This window comes from Planococcus citri, chromosome 1, assembly GCF_950023065.1.
Source record: "Planococcus citri chromosome 1, ihPlaCitr1.1, whole genome shotgun sequence".
Taxonomy (NCBI): Eukaryota; Metazoa; Arthropoda; class Insecta; order Hemiptera; family Pseudococcidae; genus Planococcus; species Planococcus citri.
Genome location: NC_088677.1, coordinates 28,431,540 through 28,445,098, shown reverse-complemented (window position 1 = coordinate 28,445,098; position 13,559 = coordinate 28,431,540).

The window sequence follows — 13,559 nt, the reverse complement described above, 5'->3', positions numbered from 1 at the left end:
AATTTTTTTTGTTTCCTGAAATTCTGAAGATTAATTTAGAAAAATAAGTAGGAATATATTTTTTTTTAATATTGAAGGAAATTTTTGCGTAAGAAGTTTTGGATTGACTGGGATTGAATGCTGGTATTCGTTGCAAAGTAAATTCAAGTATTTTTTTTTGTCAAGGTTCTTAACCCGAAGAAAACTTTTTGTAAATAGCATCTCTGCTGTCTGGATTTTTATCGTCCACTCGGTAACTTTATTCGAATTAATGATATTTTTTTGCCAAATACTTATGGAGAGGGTCTTGAAGCCACTTAGGCTCTTTTTTAATGGACAGCAAAAATGAATAATTCTAGAATTGGATTAAAATCAATGGCATTCTAACCCTTTATAATTTATAGCTAACAAGGGAACTACCTGAACCGGCAGAAACGAAAATGAACGAATCAAAACTAGATCGAAAGGGAACTACCCCAGGACCCCAAATCCAAAATTTCAAGTGCTGAAGTTGATTTCTCGATTTTTGGTGAATTTTTGAAAATTGAAAAATCCAAAAAATTACCAATTAAACCAAAAATAGAAAATATTGATGAAAATTGAAATTTTCTCGGGAAGTAGTGCAGATGGCGTCCCTAACTCATTTAAGTACAACTATCGAAATTCGCAAAACCTCAATTCCAGTGATTCTGGAGCCTCCAGCGATTTTTTATTATTTCTCCAGAAACTTGAAATTGCTGGGCAACGGCTAAAAATCAACTTCAGCCCAAATAACTTCATTTGGGGCCTACGTGGGTTGCCTATAACCAATTTTTGGGGTTGTCGCGAAAATCGGCGTCTGCCGGTTCAGATGTGCAGTACCAACCAGGCACATATGTACTTTCTTTGGAAAAAACCACAATATGTTGGAGCTTAAATCAGGATAGGTAGCATCACAATAGATGGAATATTAAACAATTAAACATTTTCAAATTTTGCTGTTTATTTATTGCACAAGTCAATGAACAAAATACACATCTGAACTGGCAGATGCCGATTTTCGCGACAACCCCAAAAATTGGTTAAAGGCAACCCACGTAGGCCCCAAATGAAGTTATTTGGGCTGAAGTTGATTTTTATCCGTTCCAGAGCTATTTCAAGTTTCTGGAGAAATAATAAAAAATCGCTGGAGGCTCCAGAATGACTGGAATTGAGGTTTTGCGAATTTCGATAGTTGTAAATGAGTTAGGGACGCCATCTGAACTACTTCCCGAGAAAATTTCAATTTTCATCGATATTTTCTATTTTTGGTTTAATTGATAATTTTTTGGATCTTTCAATTTTCAAAAATTCACCAAAAATTGAGAAATCAACTTCAGCACTTGAAATTTTGGATTTGGGGTCCTGAGGTAGTCCCCTTTCGATCTAGCTTTGATTCGTTCATTTTCGTTTCTGCCGGTTCAGGTAGTTCCTTTGTAAGGTTTAAGGGAAGGCTTAGCGAAAGCAATTTGTCAAAAACTTGATTAGGTAATTTCGGATTTATTTTAAGTATTTTCCCCGTAAATTTCCAATAAATTCCTGTAAATTACTGATTGGAGGGGGAGTGGTAAAATTATTTTCAATTAAAATATTGTAAAGAGACCACGAAGGTTAGACGAGCTATGTTTTTTTCATGGAGAAAACATATGTAGCAATTTTCATATGTTATTGCCATTGAACTAAGTTGCAGAGAATACAATTTTAGATTTCTAACGCCTCATTAAATTTTCGATGCCATCAATGGCAGATAAGATATCAGTGGGAAACTAAACGTATTCTTACAGAAGATTTTGCAAGATAGTCCAAAATTGAAAATTACAGAAGATTTTCCAAGATAGTCCAAAATTTCGAAAAATTCAAACAAAAATTGGTAGAAAAAATATAAAAATGAACTTGTACTTGCTTGTACAACAGTGCAGCGCTGGATTTAGGCATGGGCAGAGTGGGCGGTAGCCCAGGGCGGCAAAATTTTAGGGGCGGCCAATTTCCAATTTTTTTGCTACTTTTTAGAGATGTAAATATTATGACGATTGATAAAAAAAAATTATGGTTGTCAGCTGGATAAAAAGTACCTACGTCTTAAATTGCTTTACTATTTTAAACAAAGCCAAGTGTTCAATGTTACTTGAAAAAAAACAAAAAAAAATGAAACCAAAATAATAGGTAATTTGAAACGTTATTTTTGAAAAATTTAAACTAGATGTTCTTGTTTTAGTTTTTTTCCAATTTTCATTTTTTATGAAACCAAAAAATTTGATTCAAAAATATTTTTCAATTTGGGGTGGGGAGGGGCGGCACAAATTTACTCAATTTACTGCCCAGGGGCGGCAAAACCCTAAATCCGCCTCTGCAACAGTGTTACCTATAGGAACATTCTCTTTCGATCTAGCATTATTGCATCGAAATCTGAGTGTAGGTATACCGCCCCTGAAGGTTACCCCAATGAGTAGGTACTAGGTACAGCTGTTCTAAGGCCCTATTTTAGAAATTTGCTTCAAATATGGAGTGCGTTCGCTCACAAAATTAGTTGGTAAGTGTTTTTGTCAAGATTTTGACACATTTTTGAGATTAAAATTTGGAGCTAAGAAATTTTTATTCTACACATTATTACATATTTCATATAGGCTATATTTTCCACAAAAAAACTGGTAGGTATTTTAAGAGGTTTTTTGAAAAAATAAGCGCGTTGCAGATAATTTTTTATTCAGCTCGTTGAAAGAACGTATACCTAATAACTCATAAAAATACACATTTTGGCGAAAAAAAATTTGTGTGCCCCTTTTCAGTTTATGGAGCAATGGCGGGTCAAAATTTTCTGTTGACAATTTCACCCCCACCACTGCGATAAAAAATTCTGAAAAAAATTCGATTACTAAAAAGCCCACCTTTCCTTTACATACCTATTCCGAGTGGTACCTAAATTTTACCTCCAATGTTCGTGGATAGGTAACGTATAGATTTTTCGGAAGATCTTTGGGTCAACAATTTTTTTAGAGGTAGACAACAGTAATCCATCACGATTTCTCAAATCTACGAACGAGGGTATTTCACCTATCTCACCTGAGAATACCCTTTCGGAAAATAATTTGATGAAGTCGGCAAATTTCGACGAAGTCAACAAATTTTGAAAATGTATAGACTTGACAAAGAGATTTATTTTTTGCCACCTATTTGAACGATATCTATGTAGTTCATCTGTTTCTGAATTTCTTTACTAGGAAAATAATTTATTCTGGGTACGTTACTTTTAGAGAATGTCAAATATTGTAAAGAAAATGACGTCAAAAAAATATAATAATTTACATCTTGAATGACAAAATTTCAGAAAAATTTTACATCAAACTGTCTGTAAATATTTTATTCAAACTCAATAAATCAAAAAATAAACTTCTCACGCAGAAAATAAAATAAATGTTTTTTTACTTCCCAAATAAACACGAATTTTTGAAAGTGTTTGCCCTCACTTCAGTCTGGCCTGTTTCCTCTTCTTTTTCAAAGCTGAAATGTCTGAAAAACAATAATTCAAATTTTAAAATTTTGAAATCAATAAAATACAAATTTTTAAAAGCGTTTGCCCTCAAATTTTTCTTTTACGAAATGAAAAAAATCCATGTTTGAGGATTCTAAAAATTGAAAAGAGAAAACGAAAATTTTTTATGAGTCACAATAGGCTATGAAATACCTATTGGGCAAAATTCGTAATTTTTTTTCTCATAATAAAAAATGTCTTTAGTGTAAGTAATTCTTTTTGACGGCTTTAAGTAAACTTTTGTAGCATTGTTCCAATTTTTTATTTGGTGTTAGAAGTTTGTTTAATTAAATCTAATGGTAAGTTCCACGCCAAAAAAATATCGTATTAGTAGGTGGAGGTCGAGGTGCATAGTTAAGTAGTCTCTCGTATTTAAAAATGGGAAATATATAATCGCACGACAGAAAAGGGTGTTTGAACGACACCAGCAAACGACAATAAATGCTGTGGTAGCGACAAGTTAGGTCTTTACAACGACAGGTTTTCAACGACAAATTAATGAGTCAAAGCGACTATTTTTAATTATTAATCACGACAAGTCCTCCCGACAAAAAAGGATGTCTACGCGACAGAATAGAATTTTAAACGACAGAACAATTCATCCAATTGCAAATCAGAAAATACACGAAAAAGCGATAAATAAAATGTTAAATTGGGAAGCTAGGACATTTGGGGTATAAAACCAAATGTACACTCATGAAAGCAGGTCTAAAAATCTCAATACCAAATGTAAAATGTGATGCTTGCATAGATAAAAAAAAAAATAAAATAAAAATTATGCCAAAACCGTTGAGAAATTTGCTGTGTACACAAAATTTACCACTTTTTGATGAGAACTACCCTCCTATCATTTTATGAAAATTTATACATTTTTTTTCATTTTATTCGATTTGTAACTTTTTTGGTAAAAATAGGCGTGTTGATGGATTAAAAAAAAAATTAAAAATAGACGTGTTAATGGATATTTCTGTCGTGATTTTTTTTTTTTACTATTGTCGTTCAATTTTTTTTCACTGTCGTTCAATTTTTTATTTGTCGTGGACATTTTTTAGCTGTCGTGCAAACATATGATTGTCGTTCAACTTTTTTTTCTGTCGTTCAATTTCTTTTTTGGTCGGGCATTTCTTTTATTTGTCGGGCCTGTCGTTTAAACCATCTTTTCTGTCGTGCGATTCACCTATTCTGTCGTAACGATAAAACGGGTATTTCAACCATACGTAAGTTACACGATGGATAAACAGGATCTCTACATACAGCAATATTAATAGTCGCCTAAGATCACGAACCGGAATTAACCCATTCTAACTCTTTGCTTTTGTTCTCTAATTATTCGTGTTAGCGAGAATGCAAAAGTCTATAATAGATTTGGAATCGAACGTGACAAATAGGTTGAGTGCAGGTTGTCAGGCTCCTTTCAGGCGAATTTAATGAAAAAGAGTCCATGTGCGTAGTTCTTTTTGCGCTGAAAAGAAAAATGCAGGCTGGAAGCATATAACATTAATTTCTGATTACACTTAAATTGAGAATTCTGATTTTTGAAAGTAGGTATGTATTAGACGATCTGAAACTGAAATCAACTTGAACAAATCTGTTTTATATTTTGCATCTCATAAAAAATTAATTGATAGATAAGTAAATATTTGTTTAAGTACTTGATCGAATAGTTAATATTTTTTTGAACGACTTGGTCCATACAATTTTTTTTCTCACATACAGATACACGATAGCATACTTTGAATTTCATCCAAATAGGTGGGTATCGTAGAAGATTCTCAGAATTGAAGCTGCCCAATTGAACGTTTGGAAATTCGAGGAGAATTTTTTTTAGAGAATCGCGGTTCAGAAAATACATTTTTTTCTCACTCTTGCCCAGAAAATGAGTCTCAAAACATGATGATAACCAGGATAGTATGACAGGAATAAAAAAATTTTCGAATTCTATCCACTCAGTCGCATCTTTTTGGCATCTCTTACATTGCTAGGAAATTTCTCGCTCTCCCCGTTCACTGATATTTTAAGCACTATAGTGTTGAAATTGGGCCTCAAAATGTGACCAGTATTCGATTTTTCTCATTAATCGACGCATTTTTGAGCCATTTTGGAAAATAAAAAGTCTCACAGAACGGTCAATTTTTTGACTGATTGAATTTTTTTTTGAAAAATGAGCGAAGCTGGTTGCTTAGTTGGCGAGTTTTTTTTTTTTTTGTTTTTTGTTATTTTGTTTATCACTTTTCAAGAGAAAATTCTCCTCGAACCTTTAAATAATGTGATGAAGAGCACTCAAAATTGTAAAAAATCAAATAAGATGAAAAATTGAAGCCTGTACAAATTTTTTGAAAATTTTTTCATTTTTGGCCAGAATTATTCTGAATAATCTCTTTTTCAAAAAAAAACACTCCCTCGGTGCCCTTTAAATGTAGCTTTTCTGAAGATGGACCAAATCCAGGATTAAGATAATTATGTATAAAAACGTAAAAATTTGAATCATTTTCATTTTTGTTACACGTATCCTTATTTTTGAGAGAGGGCAAGCTCCACTTTTTTCATCATGTACGAGGGAGGGGGAGTCGACGCCATCACATAAATAGTGCTTCTGCCATGAAAATAGAGCAAATATAATGATTCCAATTTCCAATTCAAATGCAATAACGTAATAATTTTAATTTCTTGGATTTTTCTTATTCTTTGAGACCTAATTCCAGGGACTCGATTTAATTTAACTAAAATTTTGAGAATTTTTTTTTCGTAAAAATTATTGGAGTAAAAAATTGAGGCGTTGGAAACAAAAAGTTTTCAATATTGAAAATTTTGATCAATAGCCTAAGTGAGTACCTAGCTACCTACCTACTTCGATTTTTATTTCACAATTTTAATTGGTTTTTCATTAGAGAAAGGTAGGATAGGCTTTCTTTACATTTTTTTAGAAGTATTTTTTTCTCAATTTTTGTGATTTGAGTATCAATTTTTTTTCAAGAAATTATATTGGTTCCTTAATTATTAGATATTTATTATGATATTTTGATGATCTTCTTGAAATAGGAATAATATCTAATTGAATGATAATCGTTCCAAATGCCATCTTTTCTGGATTATACCTCCTTGATGGTCCTCTTTTCTCTTTTTTTCCTCTTGCATTTTTTCCTACCTTCCTCACCTCCCACCTCATCCTGAATACAAATTCATCCCGTTTGACTAATAATTTTGTCTTTTGAAACATTCTTTTCTGATCGATAAAATTAAAAACTACAACCCAATTGCAATGAATTTCTCAGATCGCTGTTTCAAAAATTAAGCCAATAATTACCCAACACTAGGGGAGTAGCTATAGTTGATCAACCACGTACCTTCGCATATAAGATGGCGTATTGGCGTCCTCAACTCCTCAAGATGAAGAAAACATGTTGTTGGGGACAGGCGTGTGCACAAAGAATCCCTTTATTTTCATACTTTAGCTATTGAAACACAATATCCAGCTGCGTTGTAAATTTTCTGTGGTCTACATACGAGTACCTATGTGGTTAGTAAAATTTTAAACCTTCGAGTTCGACATCGACTATTTCCTGGAAATAGGAATACTTTGTTTACAGTGTTTGATTTTCTTTTACGTTTTAAAATGCACGATAATAGGTAAGTAGGTACCTACATATAAGGAACATAGTTTGGGTTTGGGTCATCTTATTCTATCTCATTTTTTAAAATGAAATACTTTTCTCGTCTTACGATTCCATATTGTACATATTATCCATTTTATAAGAACAACGAGGTACCTTTGCCTAATAATTCATCTAAACATCTCAAAAATTCACGAGTTAATTTCATAATTGTGTTGGTGCTTTAATTTTAAAAAATCCTCATTTCCTCAACTTAGTAAACATAACCACTTTATTTTGTACTCGTACTTATAATTTCGCTCACAGTTTAAATTTCCATTTTAGAAATCATTTAGTAAAGTAATCCAGTTTTGGCCTCTAGATTTCGTCGCCACTTAGCAATAATCCAGCCACCTTTTTATCAACCAAAATGTAACAATCAGCCAGCAAGTTTTTTCCAATTGAATTCTCTAAAATGGGAATCTTTTTTAAAAAAGTTTTCTTCTTTGATTATAAAATTTAATAATAAAAAACAAAAACAAAGGTGTGATAAAAAAAGAAGCGAAGAGAAACAGGAATTTCATTCTATACAAAATTTAATAATAAAAGTTGAAATTGTTAAGTAAAAAAACATAAAAATAGAAACTACCTACGACTACTTCGTCGGTAGGTAGGTTAAAACAAAACACGTGGAAAACGTATAAGAATGTATAAAAAGAAGAGCTTGTTAAAATGAAAGTTTTTCTAATAGGTAAGTTTTAATATTTAATAAGAAAATAAGTTAATTTCGGTGTGGTAAAAGTAAGTTTACCTAGTAAAAGTATATCCAGTTTATAAGAATTGTTTAAATTATTTAATTTTCTCTCATCGTGTTTCATTTTCATTATCGCATCTTTCGTAATTATTTGATAATTGGATGATAGCGTTCGCACTAATGAAGTTTATTGATTTTTATTTATATACAATAAAGGCTATAAATTAGCGACATTATTAACCCCGCCATTTATGTGGTATTTTTGGTAGGTAAATCAGATTGAACGCAATAAAATTGTTAAAATTTGTACGATATTTTTATCATGTGGTTGAGGATGCTGGGGGGGGGGTCAGTTTGTAAGTATTTTGATTAATTAACTGAATATAGGTAGGTAAAGGTAACTCATACACGGACAAGTGGAGGAATAGGTGCTTGAGATAGGTATCCATTGTTAAAATTCCACGAAGCGAATTCACGTTCCACGTTTCGTGTTGTCCTCGGGTAGACTTTTAATCCAAAAATTTCGAAAGTGTCTGCCGTCTGACCCGTGTAAATTGTTTTATTCTATCTTTCGGCTACTTGTATGTATCAGAAGCTCGACATTATAAGTAAGACGACCTTGAGTATGGAAATTTTCGCAGGTAACCAGAGCCAGGTAGGTACCTACACTCATACACTGCGAATATGAAAATGTTTCTTCATTGAATTAAAGTTCAGTTTAAAGTTAAACATGCTCTAAAAAGGGAAATGATTTCATTTGTTAAAGAGATAAGTTAATTTACCAAAGAGATAACTGTGTACGAGAGAAAGGAAAACCTTTAGCTAGAGAATTTTCTTTTCAAGAAACTTTCGTTTCGTTGTAAATACAAAAACTTGCATAGCTGAAATTTCGGTAAACATATACATTATTTACTAAAATAGCTACAAGTTGAAAGAAAACGATGAACTTTTATTTAAAAATAGGCAGTTTTTTGCAAATGCGAAACTAGCTCTAGCTCGAGTCGTACCGTGGCCATATAAATACGTATCCTACATTCGGGGCTTTCTTCAAAGAGAAATTCTAGCCTGGCTCTGGCGTCGATTTCCTGCAGATATATTAAAGCCACCTAATTACTTTCTCGTTAGGTATATAGGGATTATAAGACGGGGTGAAAAAAAATAAATTGCCAAGTAAATGAGAAATAAGTAGGTTTATTGCTTTTTAAACATGGCCGTCAGTTTGGCCGAAAATGGAAAAAGTCGACACGAAAACATTATTCGAAGCTTTTCAACAATTTATCAAAGAGTTGAAAAGCATCAAAGATGAATTCAAAGAAGAAATGTCTCAATTAAACGATAGCGTAGTGACTAAAATCAAACATCTTCAGCAACAACTCGATGGCATTCAAGAGTACGCCGATGAATTTAGCAGATTTAAGAACGATGTGAAAAAAGAAATGGAAAAATTAAAACTGGAATTCGAAGAGAAAGTCGAACAATTGAGAAAAGAGTTAATCGTACCGGAACTCAGCAGAAGGAATACTGTTGGTAATTTGGATGAAAATTTAACCAGTAAAGATCACACGAGTTTGGAGAAAACGCCTACTAAGAAAGAATCGGAAGCGGTTTCGAAAAAAGAAGCTGCGAAAGAGACGACAGAAGTGGAAAATGGTGTGAAAAAAACTGCAGCGAATACGACGACGACTGAGGTGGAAAATGATGTAAAAAAATCTCCTGCGAATTGATATTTTCGTTGTTAAAGTACGTAGGTAGGTACCTGACTTGTTTTTTGAAATAAATTTGTACATTGGAAATTATTAATGTGGCATGGCAAATTTTTATTTTCGATTACGACAATTGGACATTTGGATAGGTATCCAAATTCACTTCGATACCTAAACAGCAAAAGCATCAATACCAGGGGCCTTTTTACAATTCTTGCAGCTTCATAAAGATAGGTACGAAAACCGGATGCAATAGGTAAGAATAGAAGAATTAAATTTCCTAGAAATGAACCGAAGATGGTATTTATTTGTATCGGTATTGAAATGAGATGAATGTGGCAATGGCGCGACGAAGTTAACATGTTTTTCGGTGAAAAAAGAAAAAGAAAAAACCATTAGTACGTGCCTATTTGGACAACGGTAAACAGCCTTGTATAGAGTCTATTGCAACTACCTACGTAAATGATGTAGAGGAACATGCAAATCACCTAACAATGACACCCTTCGTCTTTTGTTCACCAATTATTCTCGTTTGGTGCCGAGGATGCGGACGAGTCCGGAGTCCAAGAATTGAACGTGCCAATAATGTTATCAGGTATACCTTTTGAAAGTGGTGGGTTTCATTCGAGCGTGCGAATATAATGAATAAATTAGAAAAGAAAAGTATCTGGTTTGAAAACAGTATTTACACTGCAAATAGGATGCAGTATGCAGGATGGAATTACGTATCACGAATTTGAAGAGTTTTAATTTTTTTCCTATCTAGGGGTGAAAAGTACTACTTTTCCAACCTCGCGAGAATCGCTCGGATGTAAAAATAAGTACTTTCCACCCTCGTTCAGGAAAAATTACTTCACTAAACTCGGAGAAAAAGTGATTTTGAACTCGTGTGAGTTGTTCCCCTCACTTCGTTCGGGTCACAAACCTCACCCTCGTCAAAAATCACTTTTTCGGCCCTCGTTGTGTAATATACTATTCCGAACGTAGATAGGTATACCTATGTATAGGTAGATATTGCAATGTTGAAAATTTCGAGTCTATAATCAGCAGTTTCGAGCGAAAAAATAATGGTATTTTATCCTACTAGTAAAATAAAGTGATTTCTGACGATTTTTGAGGTTTATTTCCCGAGCAGAGCGAGGGAAGTAATTAAAAATCGTCGAAAATCACTTTATTTCACTAGTTGAATAACATATTTTATCCAAACGTGGGAAGAAAACGCGCATTTGATCACTCGAGCGACTAGCGAGAGTGAATAAAGTAGTGTTTTATTCTACTAGTAGGATAAATATTTTTTAACGAGACGTTGTTCATTTTTAGCATAGGTACTATTTTCTCGATTTTTGAAGTTAGATTTATCGATTTTCGATCATAATCGATGTTTGATTGAGAGATCTACTTTTGAGACAGGGCTTGATTTTTTATTTTGAATATGATTAATTAATCGTAATATGAGAACGAAAATCGCAAACAAATCGAATTTTGTAATTCGATTAATCGATTCTAGATGATTATCGATTTATAATTGGAGCGTCTGTTTTTAAGTCTAAATTAACGTTTCACGTCGAACATTATCGATTGATCGATCATATTTGATCGAAAATCGCAAATGAATCGATTTTAAGACTCGAAGTCGATTTTTAATTGGAAGGTCCAAATCCTGCGGAAATTTAAATTTTACAATAATTATCCCAAAAATCACATCAGTTCGTGAAAAAATTGAAGTGGCAGTTACTATCCAGGAAAATAATATTTTTGGTCACATTTAGAGGCCTAATTTTAGCAATAAGTTGAGATAATGGTCTTGAAAGTTGAAAATTAGGGTGTCCATTAAAGTCAGGTTTTTGCAAACCATGGTTTTGAAAATTAAGATCTTGAAAGCCAAGTTTTTGAGAATCAAGGTTTTAAAAATCATAGATAATCTAATTTTAAAGTCGGTGTTTTGAAAGTCAGCTACCTAATATTCTAGATTATCATTAATTTTTGAGGGCCACTTTCAATATGAGTGACGAAACAATTTGTATTTTTTGAAACCAAAAATGTTACCAAGAAAAAAATCTCAAAACATGCGAATTGGCGGTCAAAACTCTAGAGGTGTTATTTTTAGATCATTTTGATAGGTGTTGGAGGCAGTTTCAACACACCTTAGTGGCACACAAATTTTAAAAAAATTGTTTTAAAATCTCAAAATGTGCAATGAATAGCCACAATTTTCAGATCTTTCTTTTTTTGAACTCAATTATATACATGCAATAAAAAAATAGGTCCTCAAAAAATATTATTTCCCGCACTTATTTCAAATTTGAGCGTCTAAAAACGTTAATTTAATTCAAACACATCCAACAAACAACGTGCCACGTGACATATTCATTGTTTTGGTATTTTGAACACGCTCAAAAGCACATTTAGGAAGGGGGTGAGAGGATCAGAAGGGTCGGTTGGGGTTAGTAGGCATTGGCGTTCCATTTTAAAAATTAGTTTGCTGACCAAAAAGAAAAAAGATTTAAAAAATAAATGTCTTTATTGTCTGGAGGGAGGGAGGGAGGGAGAGGGGGGAGGGCAAAAATCACGAAACTGATGCGAAACTGCCGTTTACCTCGACTAAAAATTCAATAAAATTAAAACCTGCATTTTACAAATTTTCCTATTAAATTTGCAATCCACATGGTCTTTTGAGGATTGAAGTGTAAAAATACTCGTGACTATTTTGAAAATGATCAATGATGCTGTTGATTCTGCGCAAAATTATCAAAAATAAATTTTCACTCATTGATAGCCTGAGAATGTATTTACATAGGTAGCTTATTATGAAATTATGAAATTCCTGCTTGAATTCATCAAGTTACAGAAATAATTATTTTTACAATTTTTTTCTGCAACTTCATTTTTATTCTGATTCTTGTTTCTAATGAATAAACTGAGTCGACTGCATAATGCTGTTTTATTTTAGAAACGACGATTCAAAATAAAACTTTTTTTGAAGAAAACGGCGTGATTGAATTTCTTGTAATTTAGGTTTTGAATTGAATTTTGATTTAATTCAATTACATGATTGAAGATTAAATACCTCTGTAAAATTGCATCTAAACTGTTCAAATTTTCAGTCACATATTTGATAAACTCAGACGTACGTGTAGACTGTAGTCTTTTTTACGTATTCAAACCCGACATTGAACTTCGCTTTTATTATTTTTTTTTTTTAAAGAAAAAAAGCATGAATTTTCAATCATGCAAGCTGCTGAAAAAAATTCAGAATCTCACTCGATAGAATTCAAAATTAAATTGGAATTTATGTCCAGAAATTTCACGATTAAATTTAATTTAATCGCGTTGTTTAAATATTCAAAAACATACAAGTAAAACTGCATCTAAATTCACACAAATTTTCATTTCAGGTGCAGTTTTTCATTTTTGATAAAATCAAAATCAGATCTACACTTTGCCTCTTTTTTTATTCTGACAATTTAGTTTAATTAGATTGACTGAACTAGAGAAAAAATTTATCGAGCTCATCTGAACATTGATTTTCGTATTAGGTATAATGTTGAAGTGTGAAGCGAGAAAATTTATAAATATAAATATCCTTGAGTAGACCTCCAAAAAAAACCACCTCGTGCCAAAAACGGCACGCCAATGTAATTTTTATTTATAAAACAACACCATGTGCCAAAAACGGCACGTTAATCATGTATTATATTTAGAAATAGGTACATTGACGTGTCGTTTTTGGCACGGGGTGGTTTTTTTCTTTTAAAAATACATTGACATACCACGTTTTTGGCACTGGTGGTCTACGCAGAGATTAATGGATTAAATTAATGTATTGGATGCTTGTACCCAGATAAATTTTAATAGGTACGATTAATTTTTATTTTTCCACGTGCATCATTGTAATTTTGATGACGAAATTGAGAAAATTTTCAAAAACACGATTATTTTTTGTTGTTCTTATTTTTATTTTATTTCATGTTCATGAATCATGTTTT